Source organism: Arvicola amphibius, chromosome 5, assembly GCF_903992535.2.
Source record: "Arvicola amphibius chromosome 5, mArvAmp1.2, whole genome shotgun sequence".
Taxonomy (NCBI): domain Eukaryota; kingdom Metazoa; phylum Chordata; class Mammalia; order Rodentia; family Cricetidae; genus Arvicola; species Arvicola amphibius.
The window spans coordinates 28,586,637-28,603,361 of NC_052051.1; positions in this window are offsets into that span (position 1 = coordinate 28,586,637).

Genomic DNA, 16,725 nt, shown 5'->3' on the forward strand with positions numbered 1-16,725 from the left:
CTAGTGGGACAAGCCTAAGCTAAGGCCATACATTCATAATTAATAGTAAGTCTCCTTGTCTTTATTTGGGAACTGGTTGGCTACCCAGTTCCAACTACAAAATATGGCATCATAAGATACAATAAGACTAGTTACAGACCTCATATCAGGGCTGAACAAGGCAAGGGTTGTTTGGGGATTCCCATGGGATCACTTTGGCCAAAAATTCAATTAGATGTAACCAAATCCTGGTACTTAAAGCTCCATTTGGTGAACCGAGATGGCCATCTGGGACTCTGTCTCCCCCATTATTTGGCAATTTCAGTTAGATCAACTTACACTCTCTCTCTCTCTCTCTCTCTCTCTCTCTCTCTCTCTCTCTTAGATATTTTAGGAAGCTTCTTATATATAAGGTTTCTATACTACCCTTGAAATAACCCTTAATTTTAGCTGTCTTTTCTCATATTCCCTCCTTTCTGCCCCTCCCTACTAGATCCTCCTGTCCCACCTACCCCCAACCATCCATAACTACCTATTCCAGTTCCTTTTTCTATGTCCAAGATGAGATCCAATGGTTGGCAACGCTGTGGCTTTCACAAGGGTAATGAGGCACAGATAGCCCATGGTTCTGAAGGCCCAGTCACTGCCAGGAAGCTTCTCATCTCCTTGTAAACACTTCCCTTTGCACTTCCTAAGATCTGGGTGTGTTTATGTTACAGAAGAGGTTCTCAGCCCATCTGGGATTTGTTTGGAAGGGTTTGCCTCTCTACTTTCTTTATAAAAATAACCCTTGCCTTTATGTAACTGGGCTGGCCATCAGTTTGTCAGGCAGGCCTCACCTTTTCCTGGGTGTGTTCTTGGAAACCGTGATGCCTGGGGGTTAACCATTCATGTGTTCCAGCTCCAGTTTGGTCTCCTGTAGCATACGGTACCACAGCACCAGCTGGCTGTTCCATCTTTTTTTCCAAGTATCTTTGGGTGTTTAGAGCAAACAGGCATGACTGTCTTGTTTTTCATGAATGAGGGAGGAGGGGAATGGATGAACCAACTGGATTTCTGCCTTGTCTGATGCGTTTGTCACTTACAACTGTCTACAGAGAAGCACCATCCTTAGCAGCCAAACTCATGGGCCCACCCTGACCAGAGCATTGAATAAAAAGCTTGGACTTACAAGTAATTCCAAGACTTTCTTAGGAAGTTTCCACCTGCTCTTCCAGACTAGAAACTGGAGCTGTATGGAAGCAAAGCGGCAAGGGCACCACCCCCAAAGGCTTGCATGCAAGGGCTCACTTAGACCAAAGGAAGGAAATGAAAAGGACAACAGCCTGAGAAGGCTAGAGACCAGAAAGAGAGACTGGGCAATGCAGTGAAGGGCCAGACTGGGCGATGCAGTGAAGGGCCAGACTGTACTTTGCAGTTAAGCGTTAGTGTGCTCTTTGAAGCTGATTCAGTTAGGACTTGCACCCATGCTGTGTAGCGCTAGAGGAAAAAATGACCTCTTTAGCAGAGTGCACCATTCCATTCTCCTCCAGAGGAATGGAGCAGATACAGAGTGGTGTTCTGTAGTCAGTGGTCATTGAACAAGGGGCTTTTTCCTTGCTCAAAGGAGTTGGCAGAACTCTCCCCACACTTCATTGGTCCCCTGAAGGGCCTGGTAAGACAGGGATGTGTACAGAAATATTATCCATATCATACATAATATTGAAAACAGACCATCCACGACACAAGGGAGCAAGAAAGTGAGAACAGGAGCCAGTGCTTGTGTCCCCATGTACTGACTCAGATCGCCAGTGTGCCCTTTCTGAACTTCTAACGACAGGATTGTGGACTTGGTTCAAAGCAATGCATGCCAATGCGTAATAACTTCCTTAAACCCATATCTAAGTATAAACGTGATTATTTTGACTGCCAGGAGACCTTCTAACAAGGGCCTGCCTGCTTGCAGAAAGAATCCATTGTCATGCAGTCATAGACTTCATTTCTGAGAAAGGACGACAATTGTTATATCGCTGGAGGAAGGATGTTGGCAGGGAGCAGGGGACAGTTTGACTTTCATGTTTGATTACTGATATGTTTCCACATACGTACAGAGTAACATGCACTCATCTGTGGGCAGGCTTTGTGAACTGGAGCCATCTTGATATCTTTAATTTTGGAAAAAACAGGACAGGAACTGGGTCATCAAAGGGGGAACTAACTCTTCCCCCTGAACGTGACTGTACCTGGTGACTTACTTCTAAGGAGTAAAAAAAGGGAAGAGAGAAGAGCAGCTTCAAGTGTGAAGAGGAAGAGCATGTAGTGCTTTGAGCAGGTTCCCACAGTGCATGGCTTGAAAGCGTAATGCCCAGATTCATATGCTGATGTTTTTTGAGTTAGGGTCTTTAGGAAGACATTAAGTTCCATGAAGTCATGAGGATATAGTCTCAGGATGGCATTGATGATTTTATAAGAACCTAGTGGTACACCTCTATAATCCCAACCCTGGAGGTAGAGGCAGGGGGTAGCATTTTGGGTCAAGGCTGGGCTGTATAGCATAAGTCTGTTTCAAAGGAACAAAATAAAACAAATAAAGTCAACATGTTAGACAACAACCAAAATGAAATGAAAAGAGAACGGTGGTGTATTCTTGTTTTCCCTTGACAGGTGATGAGGTATCAGAAGGCCTTCCAATATGAATCAGATCTCAGTTCCTTGATTGTAAGCTTCTCAGCATCCAGAACCTTGAGCCAAATAGCAGATATTTTTCCTTAGCATAAACACTGGACATAATGTTAAGATGAGGATACTTTTTTTATAAGCTCCACCCCTCCTAATTTTAGCTTTCCCAGGAGAAAAGCTAAGGGTTATTCTGCAAAACATTGGGCCAGGGCTTCTTGAGGCTACAAAGGTCATTAAGGCTAACCAAAGTCTGAGAAACCAAATAAATCAGTAGAAACCAAAGAAACATGGTCAAGAGATTCATTTGGTAGGAAGGTTTCTGAAAGTAATAAAAGTAAATGAAGGAAATACTTATGATATCCCAATATAGTGTCGATTTAACAATTATAGACAAAGGGATATTGGTCCCATGGGTGTTATAGATATACCTTGAAATAGAAGATGAGAATATCTAGAGGAATATCCAGAGAATATCTGAGAAGTGTCTGTGCTATCTTGTCTATAGGTCTAATGTTATTTTAAAACAAAAGGCTATTTAAATGGAAATAATAATAACAAGGGGTGGTTCTGGTTAAAGGGATAGAAGATAGATGAACTTACAAGGTAGGTTTTCAGAATCTGACATGAAATTAAAACTCTAGAGATTTTCCTGATTTGTAATAGGCTAAAGGATTTTGATGGAAGTTGGAAATAAAATAATGAAAAATTCAACATAAAAAATAGTTGCCAAGAAATATAAATACTAAACACCAAAAAACTTAGAATCATATCCCATTGCATTTGTTGTAGAAGCCTGAAGCAAAGGCCATTTTTAGCATTTGGGAGATGAGGCTACAGAACCTCAAAGGTCACTGTGAAACTTGTGCTTAAACATGGTTTGAGCACAAGCCATTGTCTGCACTCTTTTCTCAGATCACTAAAATGATGGTCAAGTAGGGAGAGAGATAGCAATCTCATCAAGATGAAGAAAATGAAGGAGACCTTCACTGGGTGATGTTTTAAGGGAGTCATGACTAATAGCAAAATGAAGCAGTCTACTTTCTTTTTCTAAAGTAGACTGAATTGGTAGTAACATTTCAAATGAGTGGAATGTGGAGGGCAAGTCTTCTTGGAAGTACCAACATTAGGAAGTCAGACTGTGCTATTGCAGAGAGCAATAGGCATCCTGTGTGAGCATTTCAGCACCCAGGTCAAACTTGGAGGACAGAGTAGAGGAGAAAAATAAAGATGCCTTCCTTTACCCAGGGCATATTTATGCTTTTCCCTCAGTAGTAAATCATTTTGTTCTCTTCCAAACTAAGAGAGGATTTTGGACTCTCCATGGAGGGGGAGGAGCAGCTGTAGAAATAGTGACGGGGGCTTCATTAAGAATCTTCATTTTGAACAATGGTCCAACATAAACCTTCAACCATGGATGAGAGTGTTATTTTGAGAAAATACATCCTGGGGTGCTCATTATAGCCACCTAAACGTACCCAAGATGGATTCTCATGACTTGATCCTGCCCCCAAATTCATAGGGCCTTTAAATATGATGTAGAATAAGAGACAGGGTCTCAAAGAGGTAATGAATTCAAATGATGCTGTTGGTGTGGGGGTTATATATCACATGACTGATGATCTTACCGGAAGAGGAAATCTAAGTATAGATAGATCAACTGTATACACATAGAGGGACTGTCATGAAAGACACGGGCATGAGACACTACTTACAAGCCAAAGAAGACACCAAGCCTGCTGGGACTTTGCACCCGGACATTTGCATCCAGGACTCTGAGAATTTGCATCCAGGACTCTGAGAATTTGCATCCAGGACTCTGGGAATTTAAATGTCCCTGGAGCTTTGTGGTGGGAGCTCTGGCAGACTGGTATGGATATGTGCAGATGTCTTCCAACGACAAGGCCAATGATACTGTCCTGAAGTCCACTCATTGCCAAGCCTTTTCCTGGACCTGAGTTTGCCAGTGACCAGAACCTCTGTATGAAAGACAGACAGTACAGTAAAGGATCTATTTCATGAGGAGGTGTGGCTAACAGAAACCAACAAGATAGTGAAGTCCCTGGAGAAGCATGGAGAAATGGTTCCTAGAGCTCAGGGAAGAACTGTTAGAGAGGGATAATTTTGGGTGGCAATGACTTTAAAGGAGGATACAGTCACTCACTGCTCAGTAGGGAATGTGCTTTCTCTGCCTGATATCTCACTTCCTACCAATGCTACCCTTTGGTCACTTCCAACAGAGGCCAGAGTTTAAAGGAGAATGGTGAGCATGGCACATTGGTCAGCATCCAGGTCAGAGTACAACATGATGAGAGTGGATTCCGGGAGGCAAATGAGAGATCTGAAGTTCTCTTTCCCACCAGCTTCTCAGTCACTCGGCTAAATGTGAACAGGCTGTTAAAGGCCCCAGATAGGTGAACTCCTTCAACATGAAAGAGATCAAAATCAGACAGACAAACAAGCCCCAAATAAGTCAACAGAGGGAAATCGGAGGGAGCAGATTATGTGGTAAAGAAAAATTTTAAAAAGGAATTCAGAGGACACATGGAGCAAACAAACAAAAAAAAAACTGATATCCAAAGATAAACTGTTTTTCCAAAAATATGCCAAAAGGGGAAATCAGATAATATGAAAGAAATATTAGAGACTAAAAGTGTTATAGGATAAAATACTTCTCTTTATTTGTTTGGGCTGCTCTAACAAAATATCACCAACTAACTTTCTCATAAACCAAAAAGTTCATTTTTCATAGATATGGAGGCTGGAAGTTTAAGAGAAAGTTTAAGACACAAATAGATTGTCTGGGGAGGACTTGCTTTCTGGTATGTAGTTGGAAACTTCTTTAATTACCTATAGAGATCCTTTAATTATTTCTTATGATTCTGTCTCCTTCGTGTTCTGGTGTCTCTGGTCTCTTTTAGAAGGCACTAATTGCATTAATAAATTCTTTGCTTTCATGTTAGAATCATTCCAAAGGTTCCACCTCCACATATCATCACTTTAATTGTTAAGATTTCAATATAAGAATCTGGGGCTGCTAATAAACATGAAAATCACAGCACTATTATAGAAAAGGATTATCTTGGGAAGTAGAATCGGTAGACGAGAAGGAGGAGGAGACTTGGAATCTACAAATAAGATACAGCATCTCTCTCTCCAAAGTCCCAGGAAGGGTGACTAGATTATGAAGAATTTACACAATACAACCCAGAATAACTGTCTTCCTCTAAGGCATAAAGTCACTAGACTACATAGCTTGAAGAACAGCCAGAACATTGTTGTACAGCATACACACCAAGGACAACCTTGTGAACTTTCAGAATTCTATAATGAGTAATCCAGAAAATAACTCAAAGGAAAACAGGGAGAATGAGAGGGAAGGAAGACCCCATCCTAAGGAAGCTAATCCAGAAGTTGGTGTGGGAAGAGTCCACACTGCCACAGCAAAGCCTTGGGACTCTGGTAGAATTCTGTACATTGACAAATAATAAAACATCAGTCATCTGCAGGAGGATGCCTTTAGCCCACAAATTCAGGGCCAGCCTGGACAACATAGCAAAAACATCCCCCAGGATGATAGGCAATCTCTTAGTTCTTCCCGCACTCTGAATCACAAGCACAAGAAGGCTGAGAGGTCGAGAGAAGAAGGCAGATTGAGGCAGAATGGCTGGTTACCTCAAGACCCAAGGAACAACACAGTGGTACATTCCAGGACCTCCTTGTTGACTCAATTATCTCAACACTGGGATGAAGAAGTACCAAGGGGACTAGATGAGGTAGGTCCCCAGAAAAGCCTACTGAGTTTGTATGAAGAACGAGAAACAGGGCAACTTTTCACAGTAATGGCTCTCTCTCTATACACACACACACACACACACACACACACACACACACACACACACACATATATATATACATATATATATATATATTTGTGTATGTGGCCCGAACCTACACCAGTCAAGGCTCAGTGGGGACTCTAGATCCTCCCAATGAAAAGCTCGATTCTATCAAGGAGGTGAGGGGGAGAGCTGAGTAAGAAGCCAAGACTTTCATATCAGCCTATGACTAACAAGATTATAACTGTGTTGCCAGGAGGACAACAGAAAGCCTGAAGTTTTGATAAACATTCTTCATCAACTTAATGACATTTCCCTCTATTTCCTCTCTCACATACCCACTTATACACATGCATACATATATCCATGTGTGTGTGTGTGTGTGTGTGTGTGTGTGTGTTCTGTATACAGTATGTGTGTGTGTATTCAGGTGGGTGTGTGGAGGCCAAAGATGGACATTGGACATCTTTCTCTACTACTCTCTGTATTATATTCTTGAGGCAATGTCTCCTCCTATATCTAGATCCTGGCACTTTTTAGGCAGAAAAGAAAGTTCCACTTTCTATCAGTGCTGGGGTTACAAGCACACATCATCAAGCCCAGCTTTTGATGGGAGTGTTGGAGATATGAACTCTGGTCCTCACTCTTGTAAGCACTTATATCCACTGAACCATCTCACCATCTCATCTGTTATGTTTCTGGGAATTTGATCACGTATTTTCTCATTAATGAGGGCTGAATACGCTTCTCCTCTTTGATTCAATGATGTGATCTCTCTTCTTTAATGTTAGTTAATACAGTGTGTTACATAGATTCATTTCCAAGCAAGGAATCTTGCAAGCCAGGAAAGCAAAGACTTGGCTGAAAGATCTAATACTTTTATATATTGCTGAATTATGTGTGTGGAGGAGGGGGAGAAGGAGTAGAAAGAAGAGGAAGAGAAAGAGGAGGTGGTGGTGGTTTTGCTATGTTGTCCAGGCTGGCGCTGAATCTGTGGGCTTAAGACATCCTCCTGCATCAGCTGTGACTACAGATGGCACTGCACCTGGCTGCTAAGGCCCTGTAAGAACTACTGTATGCCTATTTATGAAATATGTTTGTTTCCTTTCTAGGGTGTCTGTCTGGTTTGGGCATGAGGATAATGCTATCTTCGTAAATTCACTGGCCCACCATCCTCTCTACTGTGTTCCTTTAGTCAAGAAGTCCCACAGCCCCCACTTAGGCTGGAGAAAACAGCTTTGCCTGGCATCAACAAAAGAGCAAAGATCTTGGGGGCCAAACTTTAAAGCCTGGCAAGGTTTAGTATCTGAGTTTCAAGGTAAAATACACTATCTCAGGAACAACTTAGTCGTGATATAGTACTGCTTTGCAAACGTCAAACTAAACTCTTTTAGGGTGGATTTGGGTGGAGGGAGGAGGTAGAAGGGAGGAGTCCACCTCCCCTTTCTGCCTTATCGCTATTGTTTCTATGGGAAATGTGTTTTGAGTTCCTAGAACAAACAGACTTTTGTAACCCAACCCTTTCTTTGTGTGCCACCTTGTACTTTTTAATTCAGAAATCTAAAAGGCCAGCAGTGTTAATCCATAACCGGTGCCTGGTGGGAAGACCTGACCTTAAAAAGGAATCAGATAAGAAAATAGTGATGATGGTTTCCTTGGGCATTAAAAAGTGCCTGAGATGTTTTCCTGCATACCCGGACTGCTTTGTGTTGGATAGGTGCCATTCCTAGACAAGGGACAGCTGACCCAGGGTGTGTGCTTCCTCCCAAGCCCATAGGCCAGTACCGGAGTGTTTCCTTGACTGTGTGTGGTTTCCTGGGGAGCCTCCGTTCTCAATTCTTTCTTAGCCTGGTCAGCAGAAGAGAAACCTGGTGCTTTCCCATGAGCTGAGCACTTCAGTTTCCCACATGTGCACAACTTCATGACAGTTCCTTTTGCTCAGACTAATATTAGCCCATCTTGCTCTTAACTCCACTGTGTCAGTACAGCTCTCATACAGCAGTCCCTGAAAGGTAGAATGGTCCTGGGGGAATAGTGGTTTCCAAGGGCTGGATGCTCCTTTAGAGAATGTCTGATCCTAAAGGGAACTATCCCGAGGGTTCTTTTTTATTTTGGTGGTTAGTGTTACCTTGAAATCCTTATTTGTCTAAACTTTCTGGTGTCCCAGTCTTCCTCATGGTCTCCCTGTCACATGGGCTCAGAGTCCCAAGTTCTCCGGGAAGGTGGCTAATGTTTGTTTAAGTATCACCATCCACCTGACCATTGACAGCCTCCTGTCATTGACTTCCGACTTTCTCCTATATTTTTTAATGTTTACTCTGTCTTCTTTGGTCCCTCAAAAGGATCTCACAAGCTTGTACTTCTATCTTCCCAGTGGATTGTGGAAGAATACATTCCACACTACCTCCTGGATATGGCATATGGGAGATGCTGGTCCCCAATGTGACTAGGGTGGTAGAGACAGATTTCGACACTTGGGATTGTAGAGAAAACTGAAGTGAAGTCTATGCTGATGAAGAAGTTAATGCAAGTAGCTCCCCCTTTATCTGTTCAGCTTAAAGGCTACGATGTGTCTTTAATTGATGACTGACAGTGGACAGCAGTTGTGCTATTTTTGATAAATTAAAAACATTTTTGAGAATTTTATACTTGAGGACTGTATTTATCACACTTCCACACATCCTTCTCCCTCTCCATCTTCTGGGCTTGACCTCTGATGTGGAATGTCCTTCTGTATGTGTGTTGCTTTTATTAGCTGATGAATAAAGCTTTGGCCAATGACTTAGCAGAGTAAAGCCAGACAAGAAATCAAAACAGAGATATAGATAGAGAGTAGGCAAAGTCGGGGAGATACCATGTAGCTGCCAAAGAAGTACCCTGACCCTTACCAGTAAGCCACAGCCTCGTGGAGATACACAGATTATTAGAAATGGGTTAATTTAAGATATAAAAGCTAGTTTGAAAGACACCTAAGCCACCAATCAAACAGTGTTGTAATTAATATAGTTTCTGTGTGATTATTTGGGTCTGGGTGGCTGGGAAACAAACAAGCAGTCTCTATTTATAAATGGTGCCCAGATGTTTGACAATGTATGTCCACATAAAGCCTAAGAGAGCTTTAAAAAGGAGGGGCTTCTAGACCTACAAAAACAAGAGTCAATTGGAGTTTCTTGGTAGCCACGTTTTTTTTTTTTTCAAATGGGCTCTGTTTGCTGGTGGCAAGCAGAGACACAGCTCCTTTAAGAGAAAGCTTCCTGACTCAGCAGTAGCAGCAAAAACCACACAGCTTCTTTGAGAGACAGCTTCCTGGTTTGTGTTAGCAGCATGAATCACTCTGGCTTTTTTGGGAGGTCCTGATCTTGAGTGGGTTTGTGATCAGCATGCTACTAGTTGCTTAATGGTGACATAGACCCATCGTGTCCCTGGAGCTGGAGCAGTGAGCATGGTTAGGTTAGCAAAGGCAGTGAACATACCTCCACCATGTTGGATGTGGCGAAGCCAACAAGCAGGGTTGTAGAGTTGGTCCTAGCCATGCCCACTTAGTGCTTAAAAAGGGGTGGGGGTTGTGATCTGAAAATGATTACAGATACATAATAAAGACAGATTCTGACAAAAACAAACCTCTGAATGGGTCACAGTGTGTTTTAAAAAAAATGTATGTAGGCTTGGGAGAGAGAGAGGAAACAGTATAGACAGATATAGAACAGTACAAGTAATATAAAAGAGTACAGACAATCATAAATTAAAGGATTAAAGATAATAAAATAAATGTTAAAAAGTAATAGAGTAAAAAAGCCATGTAAAGGTGGAAAATAGAAAAAGAGTCTATATTATGTATATTATTGTGTTTTCTTTGAATTTTTTGACTGTGAATGAGCTAACTACAGAGAAAAATTTCATTGTATGGGCTGCTAAACTAAACCAACATATATATTTTAACGGTATCTTGACTTCAAAATTTGAGTCTAAGAATATGTTACTTTGGAAAAGAGGTTCTGTTTTTGTTTCCACAGAAGAGGAGAACCTGTGAATTCCTTCCAGGTTAAAGTGGTTTGATGGAAGCCCCAAAAGGTTTCCCTAAACCCTAAAAATACTTTGCCCAACAAACAGTAGGAAGCAGTTTGGAGAAAAATGCACCCAAATTCTCAAAATTATTGTTTATAAATGTTTGTTTAAACTTAAAGAGGCTGATTATAAATTGTTAATAACAATCAAGGTTTTTCTTAAGAAAAAAGGGGGATATGATATAGAGATGAATATTTTGTATTTGTATGGACTTTGGTCTGTTGATACAGATTTAAGGTCAATTTTGTTACACTGTATATGTTTTTCTGCTCTTGTTTAAGGTATTGTGTTTGTGCAGCTAGTTTAAAAATGTAATGTATAGTTAAAAATACAGGTTAATAGACAGCCATTTATAATAGTCAGACTTGTAGTCATGTTAGGTTTTCTAGATATACAGAGATATATTTCAGTTAGACAGATAATCTTCAACACTTCAAAGACCTACAGAATATAGCATTTAAAATATTTTAAAAACTTAGGCCTTTTTGACAGTGAGACATGTCTGCTTCTGGCAACACCAATTACTTCAAAGAAGTTGATGGGCATCAAAGAAAATCATTATGGAATTTACCTTCAATGGGACAAGGCTAGCCATTTGGGCAAGAAACTGCCCTTTCCTGGACTGCTTGCGGGTATACTGTATAAACTAGACATGCTGAACTTTTCAAAAGACAGGATGGTCCTTCAGGATTCCTGCTTCATAGAAGAAACTGCCAGATATTCTGCAGGATACAGAAGAAAGCAACTGATGGAGTTTGCCATTACAAAACAACAGAACAGATCTTCTGCTTCCTGCTTCATGGAAAAGTCTGAGGGAAAATATGGGCCTGTAGGCTGAAGATAGGTGCCCTAACATTACAGAAGAACTTTGGGTGATTATCCAGGCAGCGAAATGTCTCTGTCAATTCCACAGTTTTGGAAGTTGCTTAGAATATGCTTCCTGTTTACTCAGGTAATATTATATCCTTCTGGGGTCTTTGTTGGAGTTGAAGACAGACAGTTATAATTATAGTTTTCCTTAGTAATGATAAAAGATAAATTAGATACAAAACTTTAGATTCACAAAGAAAGATTGTAACTGTAACTCTTGCCTGATACCTATTTTATTATATGCAATTTTACTATGTTAAAATTAAAATCTTCTTTTTAATTTAGACAGAAAATGGGAGATGATGTAGGATGTTCTTCTGTATATGTGTTGCTTTTATTAGTTGATGAATAAAGTTGTTTTGACCAATTGCTTAGCAGAGTAAAGCCAGGCAGGAGATCCAAACATATATATATATATATATATATATATATATATATATATATATATATATATAGAGAGAGAGAGAGAGAGAGAGAGAGAGAGAGAGAGAGAGGGTGGAGTCAAGGAGATGCCATGTAGTTGCTGAAGAAGGAAGAAGCCAGAACCTTACCTAGTAAACCACAGACTCGTAGCAATACACAGATGAATAGAAATGGGTTAATTTAAGAGATAAGAATTTGCAAGGGAGGGTTGAAGTGGAGGGGAGAGGTAGGGAGGGGAGCAGAGAAAAATGTAGAGCTCAATAAAAATAATAATAATAAAAGAAAAAAAGAATTTGCAAGGAATATGCCTAAGCTATTGGTCAAACAGTGTTATAATTAGTATAGTTTCTGTGAGATTATTCAGGTCTGGGTAGTCGGGAAATGAACAAGCAGTCTCTGCTTACAGACCTCCACTGTATCTCAAATTCATGGCCTCTTCCTTTTTAGTTAGTATTGGTGTGAGTGTGTGTGTGTGTGTGTGTGTATGTGTGTGTGTGTGTACAGCCTCCCATCCACAATGGCATGTCTACTGGTGCTGTCACTAGAGGAGAACCCACTAGTGCCATTTTCCTGAACGAATGTAATTTCTAACTCATTCTAAATGCTTATCTTTCTACCCAGTTACGTGTTGCTCTCAGACCTCATCAAAGAAATATCTTCCTGCAGCAGGTGGAGGCTACCACAGAGATCCACAACTGGTCAAAATGTGGCAAATAAGTGATCTTGGGTGCCTAGCTCAATTGATGCATCTAAAGCCCTTAGGCCTATGGCTTAGGGAAAAGCATGGTAGAGGGGGCAGACAGATTTTAAGAGCCAGGACTCCTGTTGCTACACCATGCCCTCTAGATGTGACAGGATAGCTGACTCCAAGGAATCTCAACAGTGAGGCTGCATTGCTCTCTTTCAAAGGCAGGTTGTGGTTATTCACGGGTGTGGGGTCTGCAGCTTTCTTTGGCCGTACACTCCTTGGGCTGGCTGGCAAAACCTCTGGTCCCTTTCTCAGAGCAATGCTGTTAGAGACTTTAAATGAAAGCATTGAAAGGGAGTGAAGAAAATGCCACTGAACACAACCACCCAGCTGTGTGTGTATAGGAATACGTGTGTGCTCTGTTAATCAACATGGGTTCTAGCTATTGGCTACCTCTGTGATTTCCAAGCAGAGGGATGTACAAATGCATTTCAAGGTAGAGTTACACCCACCATCTGATACGAAAACATCTCTGATTTCTAATGGAGATACAGTAACAGATCCTGATAATAAAACCACAGCAGCTGCCTTGATTCATGATGCCAAATTTCAGCTACAGACTTATGAAAATAAAAGTCTAATTTCCACCCTCTCGTGTGTTACTCGTTGTTATTGTTTGAGTCTGAAATCTCCCCCACAGGCTCCTGTGTTTGAACAGTTGGTCCCCAGCTGGTGGTGCTGTTTTGGGAGGCGGTGGAACCTTTAGGAGGTGCAGTCTAGCCAACAGACACAGGCTACCAGAGACAACAGGTCTCGGAGGGTTATAGGACACCTCCCATTCTGATCTAGCTTCCTGTGTGCTGGCAGCATGTGGTTAGATGTAAGCTCCCATCACCATGGGTCAAGCTGTTTCACTGCCTGTCTTCCCTTTATCACAAGAATCTTTAGAGGACGCTAAAAAGCTAAACTACAGCATCCACGAGCATATCCTGTTAAGCACATACAGTGACACTAAGGTAAAGACCCCCCCTCTACTTTTTGTATGAGAATGACATTTTGACTTGGCCAAGGTGGTCCCTGGGCTGTACAGGAGCATAAGAATCAGACAGTTAATCAGCATGATGCTTGGAGAGGTTATTTTTGTAGTCAGAAATTTCTGGTGGTTGGAAGCTGGGGATTTGTAGAGTGAATCCTTTCCTAGAGGAATTTGGAGATGGATGGAGCCTCAGACTACCCCAGGAATACCAGGCCAGAAGGACTTGAGGTTAGGGAAATGAGGGTGTCTGCTTTGATGTAACGTTTTATAATTTTGCTTACCATTCATCTTCTTTCAAAACTCTAGGCAAAGGCCCCTTGTCACATATCAAAAAATGATGGGGAAAGGACAGTATCCACGTATTAGAGGGTGGATCTAAATTGGTGCCCAAAGGCTCGTGTGTTAAAGACTCAGTCCCCAGACTAGTACTATTGAGAGGTGTTGCGAACTCTAAACATGATGACTAATGCAGTTTTAGGTCATGGCGACACGGCCTAACAGGCTTGTAGAGCTCTGGCCTCCTCTCTCTGCTCTGCATCACGTGCAGGCATGAAGTTAACAGCTTTGCTATTTTCTCCTGCTGTGATGTTCTGCCTTACCATGGGCTCACACAGAAGAAGCTGATTGACAGGAGCTCAAATCTCTAAAGCCGTGAGACAAATACACCTTTCTTCTATTAAGTTGATTGCTTTGTGGTTTTCTGTCGTTGTTATAGCAATGGAAAGATGACGATGTTTGGAGGAAAAGAGAGCTAGTGGCTCCTGGGGGAAGTAAAGAAAGGATGTCTAATCTCTCTCTCTCTCTCTCTCTCTCTCTCTCTCTCTCTCTCTCTCTCTCTCTCTCTCACACACACACACACACACACACACACATACACACACATTTAAAAAGGCAAAAAAGAAAACCAAATCTGCTTCGCGAGGCAGGCATGAAGTTCAGGGACAGGTGCCTAGTAGTCACCAGCACTGTGAAACAGAAACAAACAAGGAATGAATAAATAAATCCAGTTTTCACATATGCTGGGAACCAGCCACCAAGCTCAGTGCAAGACTCTGTCCCCGCTGTAAATCATCGGACATTTCAGCATAACATCAAAGGAGAATCAGGGCAGAAGAATGATTGGTAGTCAGTTTTATTTTGAGGAGTTTTTCTATTACATGCAGTTGACTAAAATCTTGAACTGGAAGTGGTAGCCTATTGACAGTAGATCACCCACCACCACAAGGCACAGTGGACACTAAGGCTCTTTGAATACAGAGTATCAATGCTGAGGCCAGAATCCAGTGCCTTGGGTGTGCTAGGCAAGCCCCACTGACTCATACCCCAAGCCTAGGTGAAGTCCAGGAGGCTCATGAGGGTTCGTGTGGTGTTCTCTGTTCTCTCCTCGTTGTTATTACAGAGTAGCAGGTTCACAAAAAGAAACACATAGGAAACTACTCCTCAAAATGAACCATTTTAGAGGAAAGAGACTCTAGACCTCTGCCATGGAGAGTGTAGCAAAATCAGACCTTGAAACAGGAGAGCATTAGGAGAGTTAGAGCATTATACCAGAGGCAGCATGGTGGGGCATTGGAGGAAGAGTGGTGAATCTTGTTTTTTTTTCAACTCCTTGTCTCAATCACATCTACAGCCAAGAGTAGAGGAAAATGAATGCATGAATACCCACTTGCTTGCTGGCTTGCTTGTGGTCAGCTTGGTTTCTCCACTTTCATACAGTTCAGGACCCTCTGCCTAGGGATGATTGCTGCCCACAGTGGAGATGATATTCCCATATCAACTAACTAAACTTAGATCGTGACAAACCCATAGGCCAACCTGATCTAGCCAAGCTCTCACAGGGACTCTTGGCCCAGGTGATTTCAGGTTGTGTCGAGTTTACAATCAAAATTAACCATCACTGCCAAGTGAGGTTATTTGTTGACAAATCTTTTTACTTAAAATTTTTCCAGTTTTATGTTATTTCTTTCTCCCATCTCTGTTTCTTTCTCTCTTGAGAGCAGGAGTCAACCCCAGTGTCTTAAACATGCTAGACAAGGGCTCTACCACTGAACCACACCCCAGCCAGAGCCATGACTTTTGAAGGTAATTCATCCTTAACCACAAGAGATGAAAACTTTGACATAAAGCCCAGGGCTGAAGACATTTTAATGAAAAGCCAACAAATCAGCGACCAACAACAGCCTTCAAACCTGATGTACCATAATATTAACTATGCTTGGTAGATGACCGCCAAGAAGCATGAAAATTATGCCTGTTTGTTTTCCTGGTTACGCTGCCACAAATTGTTCTCGGGGTGTTTTCAGAAGCCTCATTCCAGCGTCCAACACTTGACACCATCATAGTCTAGAGAACAACTCCCTCCATCTCCCTGAAATGGGTGTAGCTGATTAAGGGGTGAAGCAAATTAAGGGAGAGAGGGTTTATTTTGGCCCCTGGATAGAGGGAACACAGTCCATTGTGCCTGGGAAGGCACAGCAGCAGGGCTGAAGGCTGCTGGTTGCCCTGGGTCCACAATCAGAAAGCAGAGAATAGACAGGAAGTGGGGCCAGTCTATAAAACTTCAAGGGCCACACAAAGTGACTCACTTCCGCCAGCAAGGTTTCACTCACTGCCCAAAAGGTCTAGAATCTTCCAAAACCAGTTGCGGACAAGATGTCGTAACACATGATCCTAATGGGAGGCGTTTCACATTTGAAGTCTGACAGCTCTCCACTGCTGCCTTGGGCCTGCTTACTAAGTCTCTTTATGGGGGCATCCCTCACATACAACCCCTCCTCTCAGGCTTTTCTTGCAGAGCTTTAAGCTCAAGCACCCTCCCCAGCATCTACTCAAGAGCTGATTAACCCTGGATGCCCCAATGATTTTCTGATTCTGCTAGTGGGACTCCAAAAGATGTCATGAACTACGTGGTTGGGGTGGCACTAGTCTCTGCCCACTGTAAACATTGTTTAAGGACCTGCCAAAATAGGCGTGCTCCTCACACTCTGGAGAGATCCTGCTGAACCAAGCAGCACAGGACTGAATCTATTTGAGGCATATGAGGTCCAGATGCTCTTGATTCTTTGGTCTGCGTTCTAGCAGGAGGCTCTCAACCTAGAACACCTGCCCGTCCCTGGTATCTGCCTCCCTCAGAGGCTATGCTGAGACATCCTCTGTGACTCATTCCCAAA